The 12,539-nt window shown below is 40.6% G+C and overlaps 1 protein-coding gene across 3 annotated transcripts in view; it reads left to right on the forward strand.

Moving 5' to 3' along the window:
* The first annotated feature begins 6,901 nt into the window (after positions 1-6,901).
* cald1a (caldesmon 1a) overlaps positions 6,902-12,539 on the forward strand; it is a 60,737-nt gene continuing 55,099 nt past the window's right edge. For all 3 annotated transcript variants that reach the window (XR_010802202.1, XM_066667971.1, XM_066667973.1), the window contains exon 1: positions 6,902-7,041. The gene's annotated coding sequence lies outside the window, so the exon portion shown is untranslated. The remainder of the gene's footprint in view (positions 7,042-12,539) is intronic.

Here is a 12,539-nt window from a genome sequence, read left to right on the forward strand (position 1 = left end):
AATATTAGCATCGCAGCTCATTCACACAGTGTTCAAATACAGCTGAATTTATTCCCTCAGCTGAGCATGAACTCACATCCTCAGTGTTAATGGTATTTTTGTCTACAGCATGACTGTGATCGGCACTTTAACCCTTAGAAGCTGAGGTTATCAGCGGTGATATGAAGTGCAGGGTGTGATTTGATATGATTTATTTCTCCTAAATCTTTGGAGCATGAAAATTAAAGCTTCAATATCGCAGCTATGCTGTTAAGGAGAAAAAATGTAATTTAAAATTTGAAAAAAACATTTACATTTACAAGTCCTGACTCATAAATGATACATAAATGAAATGTAAATGTAATTCATTGTGTAGCTTACTCATGGATCAGTGCAGTAATTATTTTATTTCCACTTCCAAAGTCTTATTAAATAAAGATTAAGGTAATAAAGAAATCTTGTAAAATGTATGTCTTCTACTACATGGCTTTGTAGACATACTGTGTGTGTGTGTGTGTGTGTGCGTGTGTGTGTGTGTGTGTGTGTGTGTGTGTTTGTGTGTGTGTGTGAATAGACAGGCCTGTCTGTAGGCCAGATCTGTCTCCTATATCGCATCATGATGAGAAGAATCAGACAACATCCACCAAGTCTTGTACAAAGCAAAATTGGGCAACCGGTAGTGTCGCATTCATGCAGCTTCAGGGTCCTGGTGTTGTGGGTTTGAGCACCGCTCCAGGTGACTGTCTGTGAGGAGTTTTGTGTGTTCTCCTCGTGTCTGTTTGGATTCTTCCAGGTGCTCTGGTTTCCTCCCATAGTCCAAAAACAAATGTTGGTAGGTGGATTGGCAACACAAAATTGTCCATATGTGTGAGTGTATGTCGCTCTGCAAAGGAGTGGCAACCCTCCAGGAAGTGTTCCCGACTTGCGCCCAGTAAATTCCGGGTAGGCTCCGGATCAACAGCGAACCTGAACTGGATAAGCAGTTACAGACAATGAATGAATGAATGAATCAAAGTGATGAGTGAAAACATTGTTTTCTTTGCCGAGTAAAGTGGCCTTAATTTATATAGCACATTTATACACCACAAGTGTTAATCAAAGTGCTGTATAATAAAATATGATTTCCAGGAAATGACAAACAAACAAATAAACTATGACATCACAACAATCTGCAAAGGTGATGATCTTATTCAAAAATAATATTTAAAAAATAAGCTATCTATAATATGGAGTCTGCAACAGAAAAGAGCTGATCACTTTTTAAGTCCAGCCCATTGAGCATGGAATAGTTAAAAGAAGCTGATTTGATGATGACATCAGTCTAGGATGGAGAGTTAGCAAAGGATGTCTGAAATTTTCCATCTTGCCATGAAGAGATTTAAATACAATAAATAAAACCTTTAATTTATTTGGTACCTCATGGATGACAAAGAGGCTAGAACAGGAGAAACATTTTCTTATTTCCTGATATCGGTCATAAGGTTAGCCACTGCTTTTTGGACCAGCTGCAAGAGAAATAAGGTCAGCTGACAAAGTCTCAAGTAAAATGAATTATAACAGTAATTTTCCATATCCTTAAATGACAGAATATGTTCCAGCTTCACAGCATTCAGGTACATTAAGCACTTTTCCTGACTGTACTGAACTGTTTGTCAGACAGGTTTAATTAACGTTCAAGTGTATTAACAATTCATAGGCTATTGTATAGTTGCTGTCACACAGCTCCAGGGACCTGTAGGTTGTGGGTTGAAGTCCCACTCCTGGTGACTGTCTGTGAGGAGTTTGGTGTGTTCTCACCATGGCAGGTGGATTGGCTACTCAAAAGTGTCCCTAGGTGTGAGTTAATGTGTGAGTGTGTATCGCCCCCTCCAGGGTGTGTTTCCGCCTTGCGCCCAGTGAATTCTGGGTAGCCTCCACAACCCTGGATAAGCTGTTATAGACAATGAATTAAATCATTCATTCAATTAATGATTGAACAGGAGTGTAGCTGTACTTCAAAAAGTTAAGGAATTCTGTTTTTAAACATCAGATTTATTATTTGAAATAATGATTCTCTGGTGTTTTCCCTGTGTCTGCGTGGGTTTCCTCTAGGTTCTGTGGTTTCCTCCCACGGTCCGAAAACACACATTGGTAGGTGGACTGGCTACTCAAAAATGTCCATAGGTGTGAGTGTGTGAGTGAATGTGTGTGTGTTGCCTTGTGAGCGACTGGCACCCCCTCCAGGGCATGTTTCACCCAAAGATTCTGGGTAGGCTCCAGACCCCCAGCAACCTGGAACTGGATGTGAAGTTACAATGAATGAATGAATGTTTTTCTGCAAAAACATTTGAATTCTAGGTTAAAATAAAGTGCGTCTGAGCAAGTATGATAAAACATTTTCTTTTAAATGTTTGAATCATCTGTAGTAATGATGATTTTATTTATATCACTGTGTTTAGCCAACTTTGAGAGTGAACCTCAGTGATTTATAGTAATACCACTTGGTTCCACCTCAGCTAAATCCTGTTGTGATTTTACTACACTCCTGCTGGTGTTAAGCTGGAAAAAGACAGGTCTTTGAAACAGTGCCTGCTGTAATCTTTTAGTGTCCACAAGTTTGAGGTCAGTGTTGAGTGGACCATGTCCAGGCAGCTGGGCTGCTGGCCTGAACGGGGCTTACAGCTGGCTCTGTGACCCCTACATGCTACAATGAGAAAGGAGAGCCCTTTGATGTTCGGTGCTAACTGGAGGAACTGCTTTCCTTCTGGCTGGGGCTCAGTATTGCTACTGTGTGCTTCAGTGTGTTGGAGAAAGGGCCAACAAGCAGCTCAATCTGACCAAAAGCAGGAGAAGCCCCTGGTATTAGGAACTCAAAAACAAATCAAAGAAGGGCAAATACATTGATTACATAAAATATTAATCAGGCAAAACAATCACTACATGTACAATTTTCTTGACAGTATTTCAAAACTGAAAAATGGGAAAAATAACAGCCAGGCATGACCTGGTAGACCACTAAAACCCTCCCCATTAGGTGAATAGCACAGGCAAGGAGACCAAGCTATGCTACAAATCTGAACAAAATTGTTTCAGCCCATCTTGCACAATGGACACCTCACTGACCTCAACCTCATCGCATTACATAGAAATCAGCAGCAGAAAGTATTTTTTAAATGCTTTATCATGTTCAGCATCACAAAGGGTCCATGGCCAGTGACAGGCAGGAACACACACTGGACGGTGCACCAGTCCATCACAAGGCTTCACACACTCACATATTCACACACAGAATACACACAGACATAGGGAGAACATGCCAAACTCCACACAGTGTGCCACACCTAGACACACTCTGAAAACATAAATGATGTTTATTGATTGTATTGACTTTGTATACTTTTCTGTTAGATGTGTGTTCAGCTACAAAGTGAATAACTTGGATTCAATGTCCATTTTAACTAAAAAAAAGAAAGAAATAGAAGGTGGCCTCTGGTTTTGCAAAGTACTTTTTATTAAAGTAAACAAGCTCATAGTGATAGGTTTACTCCGATTCAAAGGAAATATGTGGCATTAATAAAAGACAGCTTTTAATGGGTTCTTCCAGTTGATACATAAACGAAGCTTTTACAAATAGAGAATGGTGACAGGTGTTATTTTCCATTTCTCTCGAACACTCCAGCCTGTCAAGAAACATAGATGGATGCAGGGAATTGAACAGTTCCAACAAAGTAATTGGGCTCAGTTTACAGCTTTTGTGTATTATGTGTTCAGCATGGCATTGTTTAAAAATGCCTGCCATCACAAAGCCATTCGTGATTGACTATCATGTGAAAACTCGACTGGCAAGAAATAAAATAAGGCCTTGTGCTTAGGGCAAAGAGAGATGCTGGCACACGTACCACAGCCTTTGCTGTTAATCTCGTCAAAGTTGAACTGCTCATGGTTCAAATGGTGTATATTAAGTACAAGCTCATATACAGACATGGATAGAAGCATTCTCGTAAGCGTGCAGAGCACGCAAGAATAACAACCTTTGAGGCACAGCCAATGGCCAAATATGTCCAAAAGCCCGTATTGATCACTGAACACAGATGAGGTAATAGCTAAATAGTGTTGCTGCAATAAACACCTGCTTATTGCTGAGGTAAACACGTGAAGTCATGACAGAGTAGGCCAAAGCTCTTAGTTCAAGGCACTGTAAAAAACTAGGCAGCCTTTCAATTGTTACAAAATTATGTATAAGCAGACCGACATTTAACAGTTTTCTGCTTCCAAAGTGTGGGAAAATTTCCATTTTAATCTGTACTTTCTGATAAACAGTTGCATGGCTCCTATTTCATCAAAGGCGTTTGTGCAAAGCAAATAAATTATGATTTCCCTTCTGTGGCGTTCACTTGATTTATTTGCAATAGTTTGAATATTGGGTGTTTCTCCATTCTTTCTCATGCTGCCAAGACACACACATTCCCACACTAACACACACACACAGTGTGAGAGGACAAGTCCATATTATTAACGCTCAAATATCCATGCATGCTAGGGTGGTTTCAACCCCACTAACCCCTGAACATGCCCTTATCTCTTGACAAAAGTATGCTGGATATTTTGGTCAGTGAAGATGGAGAGATTGAATTCTTTAAAATATGTGGTTTGTTCAAAACCTTTGCTGACATGATCTTTATCAATTGGTTTCCTAGGGGGTCCAGTTAAACAAAACGTACTTGTAATTTGCTATTATGTCTCAAACAGGTTGTTGATCACAAGGCAGGACCATCCACTCACAAGCACATAACTTTTCATTCATTCAATCATTGTCTGTAAGCGCTTATCCAGTTCAGGGTCGCAGTGGGGCCGGAGCCTACCCAGAATCACTGGGCGCAAGGCAGGAACACACCCTGGAAGGGGCACCAGTCCTTCACAGGGTGACACACACTCACACTTACGGACACTTTTGATTCGCCAATCCACCTACCAACATGTGTTGGTAGGTGTTTGGACTGTGGGAGGAAACCAGAGCACCCGGAGGAAACCCACACAGACACAGGAAGAACACAACAAACTCCTCACAGACAGCCACCCGGAGCGGGCCTTGAACACATAACCTCCAGGTCCCGGGCGCTGTGTGACTGCGATTCCACCTGCTGCACCACCGTGCCATCCACACATAACTTTAAGCTTTTTATTATCTATTTAGTTTGGATGGGAAGAAATTAAGAAATACATATCAGAGTTGTCTGAAGTGCTGAAAGAATAAAGGCTAAATAGTGTAATGTGTTAAAATGGGATGTTTCTGTGTGCACAACTGTGTCAATCAGTATCAAATTCAGGAAAAGAATTTAGGGGCCCTGGTCACTGCAGACCTCTTAACATATGGGACCAGGAGTTATTGTGCCAAGTAGCTAAATGCCACTAATCATTATTTTAAATTGTTCAAGCTTTAAAACCTTGAGCATTCATGTAACTATTGTCAAGCCAAACCAGCAGCATGCCAGAATCAGGAAAAGGCAAATAATGAGCATGTATTTTCAGTTTATAATTACATAACCACGTTGGTCTCTGAGGAAGAGCTGCTTTTAAGATAAACTGGTGATTAAATTTAATGGGTTACTTCAAAACCCAGGCTCAGTGTGAATATTTAAAGTGTCTCATGCTTGATAACTGCATGTCACCAAAGTCTACAATATAGTGGTGTTCAAAATTCCTCAAGATACAGATGAGGACCAACTACCTCTTTAGATTACAGCTGTCTGAGAATGAGTGCACTTTTATGTTGACTTGCATCACACCTTTAATCTGAATTGAGACACTATGTATAAGCAAATAAATTGATTTCCTTATATGCAAAAACACACACAACTAATACATTTGCAGAGCCAAATGCACAAGTTTTAAGCAAGCACCCTCAAGATCTCTCCACCTATAGATCTGATGATATCACCTTTTGGAATTTTAGGAACACAAAAATTAGGATGCAGTTTGGGACTGGGACTTCAGGACCCATGTGATTATCACTTAAAATCATAAAGGAACTCCAAAACTCAATACTGCTGCTTAGAAATGTCATTTCTAACTAAGTTTTAACACAGAAATGGTTGTGGGATAACCTGTGAAGTATGCAACGAGAATTACTACTAAACACGAGATATAAATAGATAGACATATGGGCTAAACTTAGCTTGCTTTCTAGCATAAAACATACTGCATTGTGGCGGTATACACATATCATCAGACATTTTAAGTTGCTGTTTTATGTAGAAGTTTAATGTACAGATACACACACGCTAACTTTACATTATATATTTTATAACAGTCACTCACAACTGGACATCATTTATTTTTGTTTACAGCTTTTGAAAATATTTTCTATTTAAGTCCTAGTCCTTGATTTTCAATACAAATGTTCAATCGACAACCTAATACAAGACACTTGCTCCCCTCAGAGGTCCCTCAAGGACCACCACAGTGTACTTTGTGGCCAACTCATGGTCTGCAGCCAAGAGGTTGAGAAATCCTGCTGTTGGGTTCCCAACTTTGAATATTGTGGCTTCCAGTGCCAGGGTATTTTGGGGGCACCTTGTGTGATTTCTAAATCCATCATGAAAAAGAGGTGCAGAGTTTCATTAATTTCCCAGAAGATTTTGTTTAAAGAGCTTAACCAGACCCCATACAGCTGTTCTCTCCAAAACTAACAATTTCTATGATCACTACTGACAGTGGCTTACTATTTCAGAGGCCTCATGAAGGATAACCAAAAAAGGGCAGTGGGCAAGTGAACCCTGGCTGAGCTTTCGCTATTGGTATTTGAACATTTCAGTGCCAAATAGACAGGTACTTCATCTGCTCAAAAAAAAATCGTGGCCTGTTTTTAATTATGTGCAAGAAAAAGGCGAGAGCACCGTATCTTTGTTGTGAAGGCAGCAGCGCTGTAAACCCTAGCGATGAAGGAGCAGGAGAGTGGGAGGAGTTTGTGTTGAAGACTGAAGAGTGGAGACTCCTCGCCCGCGAAGGGTCCAGTCTAAGTCCAAGTGTGACTAGGAAAGTCTGGCGATTTTCAGCCCGTCCACACTTCCACACACAGTGCAGGTAAGTGTACATCCTAACGTGTGAGCAGCTTTACAGGTTTCGCCTCGGCGTGCAGACCTGCCTTCGTTTAGTTTGCTGAACTTTCCTCCTCCGCCTTTCTGAACGGCTCCTTATGTCGCAGGCTGTTAATGAGAGTGTTTACGTTACGGTGAGTTTTATGGGCTTGAGGTGCTGCTGTGTTTTTGAGAGCTGAATGAGCAGATTTCTGTTGAGCTGCTGGCCTGTTTATGAACGAGAGGCTTCCAGAAGAAGCTCATCTAAACATGACTTCCATTCCAGCCCAAAACGGGCTCATTTGCATACATAAAATCATTTCAAATGTCCTTTATTCAGATCAAAAGCCTGTCCTGTGTTTCTGATGCTGGAGTGGGTAGCTGTGTTGCTTTTTGTATTTTTGGGTTTGTTTTGAGCAAAATCCCCCTTTCAAAACCCCCTTTTCCAAAAACCCTTTCTTGTAATTGTTTTCTTTATTCCTTTTTGTTCTTTTTAAGACAAAAAGTCATGTTTGAAATTTAAACATCTCAAAATCATCTGAGATGACATTATCTGAAAAGGTGGCCCAAAACATAGCCTTTAATGGTTCTTTTATAAACTCACTGACAACTGGCTTGACAATGTGCTTAAATGTATTTTGTAATCAGAGCCAATCCCTCCTTCTTTTTTAATTCCCAAGTGGGGAGTTTTCAGCAAGACTAGCTACTGATTTTGTATTGCGTTTGATTCAAAATATCTTTCCTTTCTTTCCATCTTTCACCCTAGGCACTCTGAAGTTCCCAGTTAGTGAATAGACCTGTTATGAATTTCACCTCTTAGCATATTAGCATATATGAAAATGAAGCTTTTTAAAACCCTCTCAAAGTTGCAGTAAATTGGATTTTTGTCCCAGCGCATAAGTCTATGTGCCCTATTTCATTAATACAATAAACACCAATTGAAATGCAGTATGTTCAATGAATACTCAGCCCCATTGCCCTCATGTCAGTTCCCTTCTGTGTTATAGACAATCTAGCTAAAATGCCATGTTGTGTAGGATATAAATAGCCTTTGTTTTTCTCCATGCTCTACCCGTATCCCCAAAGTTGCCTTAACACTCGCTGAGATTCCCAGTATCACTGTGTATTTTTTTTCTGCCTGGCTGTCTCTCCACTTACTCTTCCCAAAATATTTGTGGTGTTCTATTGCCCGTCATTAGCATTGTTGCATTGTTTCATCTGTTTCTGTTGTGGGTTTGTGGATAAGCAAGGGGTGGAGGACAGAGGGGTTTGCTTTGCTAAGTGAATTCTCCCTTCTGAACAGTGTGGGTTTGAGGAGCCATTGGATTTCAAGATGATGAACCACAAGTCTGAATTCAGAGCATTTGTTTTCTGGTATTTGAATCAGACATCAAATATTTGAATGTTAAACTTTTATAGATGTGAAGCAATGGTCTTTGTTATTGAAATCATGTCAGAAATAAAACGAGGGAAGCTTTGTCATACTGTATCAGTGAAACCGTGTGCCATTGTTTATTCCTGAAAATATTCTCTTTTTAAAAAGGGACAAAATGGATGTTGATTGTTAATATGAGTCAAAATGTATGTTGCTGGCCATTAATACCCTTTGTGGGTAACAACCAATTATCCCCTGTTTGTGGGAAAAACTGCCATCCCAGAAACTCGACAGAAATACCCAGAATATCGGCTTGTACCCAAACACATTTATCAATTTCAAACAAATCAATTTAAATACATCAGTTTAAATAAATGTAAACACATTCATCAAATCATTCAGATCATTATAATGTTTATGATAGTCTTCAGTTTTTGATCTTAAGAGTTGTTTTGCTTTTTTCTCCCATGGATTTTGCCCCTGGCCTGGCCAGTCTCAGCTGGCCTCCGAACATGTTGATGTAGTATGGAGGTAGCTGTACAGGCTTTGGAGCTTTGAGCAGCGAGGCAGGCCGGTAATTGGCCACGAAACTGGATCTGATAACAGTGTGGTGTTTGGAAAATATGAGGGGAATGCCCTCGCCTTATAAGGAACAGATTGAACTTGGTGATAGACGATTGGAATAGCCTCTGGAATGCATAACAGCACCATTTTCTTTCTCTTTGACCCCCCCCTCTCTCTCCTGCTCTTCCTCGGTCACTTGCTGTAATGTGAGGGCGAGTGGAGCCCAGAGGAATCTGGAGGTAATTCTGTACAGTGATAACAAGGCTTTGGCATGGGCCTGACCAGAGCAGGATGTAGAGAACACTGCCCTGTGTTTCCGGAGTGCGTTGGCCCCTGTGCCCAGGCTGGAAAACATGATTGCAACATTGAGGTTGACCTAGGAGCAGAGCAGAGGGGTGGACTGCACCACGCTGATGGATAGATTGTTCGCCTGACAGCTGAGCCAGTCCCAGATCCAGCCTTTTTCCCTGATCTGGTTTGGTATGCTGTAACAAATCTTTCCAATTGTGCAGCATCTACTGGAGTGTTATGTTTGCCACAACTCCATTTTGATTCTGTAAATATCTCACAAACATGTAATTACAGTGTCGGTCAATGACAGTGTAATAAGCGAGTTCGTATTAGATAGGTTCTTATTAAATGTGCAAAACACTTTTCCTAATTTCAGGCTCTTGCACAGAACTGGAAACTGTCTGCATGGTTATCTTTGAAATGCCCTTGAAAGGGAGATGCAGATGTATGCATATGAGAAAAGCCCGAATGCACAAACAGAGCTACTTCTGCATATTATTGGCTTAAATTGCCTTAGCCTAAGACAGCAGTTTCAGATATATCCTTGTAAAATAAGACTGAAAAAATGTTTACTTTGGACAACTGTTGCAAAATGTTCAATTAACTTTCAGTTACGATGATTGACAGAGGGGAGAAACCTCAAGAGATGTGTCCCTGCGACTCAGAACCACATCATGTTCCAAACCAGCCCTCCTCTGCTTTGAATCTGATAGCATGTAATTTGAATGCACTAGGTCCAGAACCACATGGCCGGTTGTGTAACCTGGTGAATTTTCGGCCACTTATAATACTTTGAGATACGTTTAAATGCTAAGTAGTTGTGACGATTAGAGGAAAAAGCGTCAAAACGCAGACATTCTTCGCTTGTGAGGTCAGAGCCGGCTGTAACTTTAGCAACTGTTTATTTAGGTCCCTGAAAATGTGCAATAAGTGCTGTGCAGATGTTTTGGTAGTAATATATAAATCTGAAAATCTTCCTACTCTCCCCATTTCGTTCTTCACAGAGGCAGGCCTCTCTTTCTCTTTCTCTTTCTCTCTCTCTCTCTCTCTCTCTCTCTCTCTCTCTCTCTCTCTTTCTCTTTCTCTCTCTCTCTCTCTCTCTCTCTCTCTTTCTCTTTCTCTCTCTCTCTCTCTCTCTCTTTCTCTTCTCTCTCTCTCTCTCTCTCTCTCTCTCTCTTTCTCTTTCTCTCTCTCTTTCTCTTTCTCTCTCTTTCTCTCTTTCTCTTTCTCTCTCTCTCTCTCTCTCTCTCTCTCTCTTTCTCTTTCTCTCTCTCTCTCTCTCTCTCTCTCTCTTTCTCTCTCTCTCTCTCTCTCTCTCTCTCTCTTCTTTTTTTTCCGAAATTTGATGTTGCGGTCTGTTTGTTGTTCTTCATCGTGGTGGCAGATTTCAGTGGAAAGTTGGATTCTGGAACAGCAAAGCCAGAGTTGGAACCATGTGCATAGCTCCTATGTGGAGATGCTTGCAGAAGGCCGGGGCTGCTGATGTGTGAGGATTTCTCTGGGGTGATGGATAACGCTGACGGATGCGTTCTCCTCGCTCCATTGCCCAAGGGCACAGGCATGTTAGATCAACTACTGAAATAAATCCTCTCCGCAGAGGATGAATCATCGAGGCTCAAGTTTTAACTTATATGGCCATCCTGGTCATCTGTGCACTGGCATGGTTCATAGCCTCAGAATGTTAGTTAAAAAAAATATAGTTGGATTACTTTGATGGATTCCCCTCTTTCCCCAGAGACTCATACAGCTGAACCTGACACAATTCTTTTTTTTTTTTGACCATTGTGTTAACTTTTATAAGCCGGTATAATGGATGCCTTTCTAAGATTTCTAGGTGCAGAAACTTAAAATATGTCACTACCAAGAGATGCTTCATGTCAGGTTCCCAAAATGACGGACCAATAACTGAACATACCACTGACGAATGGGCCTTTTTTCCACTCCTTTGGCTTCTTCTCATCTGATAAAACAAGCACAGGAAATATCTGAGTTGAGTCCAATTCCTTGGTCTCCCAGCTTATTCCCCTTAGGGATCACATGCTCAGCCCAAAGGCTCTCTACTTCACACACCAGCCCTCTCCAAGCCCAAAGTAAACAAACACACCTAATCAAGGCATGGCCAACATGTACAATTTGCCTGCCCAGTGAAAATCACATTAAAATATCACATTTTAGGAGCGCATTTTGAGGAATTAAGGGACATGTATGTGTTCTGATGCAAGACGAATAAAATGTATGAAAGACATAATAAACTCCTGTTTGAGGTCATTGCATTTCCTTTAATTCATCAATATTTTTCATTTTCTGTAACCTTTTTATCTTGATCAGGGTCCCACTTGTTCCGGAGCCTTCTCAGAATCATTAGCACAAGGCAGGAACACACCTTGCATGTAGTTCCAGTCCATAACAGAGCATCACACACTCACTTGTGAATAATTTTTGCACAGCCAATTCACCTACCAACATGTGTTTTGGACTGTGAGAGGAAATCCATGCAGACACAGGGAGAACACACACTCCTCAGTGACCCAAGGTGGGGATTGAACCCAAAATCCCAGGACACAGAGCTGTGTTCTTTTTATAGAGCTCTTTTTACAAAAGGTAATGTCACAGAGAAGATTTGTACAATTGTGTGGCCAAACCTCCTAGCATATAATCTTAAAAATGAAGGTGCCAAACATGTTCTTGGAGCAGTCCTATGGAAGACCCTCTTTCAAGTCTTTTGTGGACATTTCAGTCTATGGGTTTCTTTTGCAAAATATCTGTTAAATGTTTAAAGAAGTGCCACATTATATAGAGGTTCTGTGACCATTAAAGCTTTTACCTAGAAATGTATAGCCAAACCATTTAAAGGGACACTAGTTGTTTTTATTTTCTTTTAGCTCCTGGAGCTCTCCCTACTTCAATTTCACTGTATTGTACTAAAATGGGGAGGGGGTGAAGGGGTCTGGTTTCCTACCCTCTTTCTGAAGTTCCATAGTGCAGTTTCTGCAGTACTATTCTCCCTATTAGAAGTCAGTGAAGCATTACAGTGATTTTTGATCAGATAAAAAATATAAAGTAAGAATACAGGATGTATTAAGAGTAAACTTAGAGATCTTTTGGACATAAATGACAATATTATATTTTTCTGTGGGTTGTTGGAACAGAGGAAATAAAAAGAGCTTGTGTAGTGACACAGAAATAATACATTTAAAATTCTGTGGTGTAATTTCTCATAATTAAAAAAAACATATTCATATTGGGGCGGCACGGTGGCGCAGCAGGTAGTGTCG

Source organism: Hoplias malabaricus, chromosome 4 (genome assembly GCF_029633855.1).
Source record: "Hoplias malabaricus isolate fHopMal1 chromosome 4, fHopMal1.hap1, whole genome shotgun sequence".
Classification (NCBI taxonomy): domain Eukaryota; kingdom Metazoa; phylum Chordata; class Actinopteri; order Characiformes; family Erythrinidae; genus Hoplias; species Hoplias malabaricus.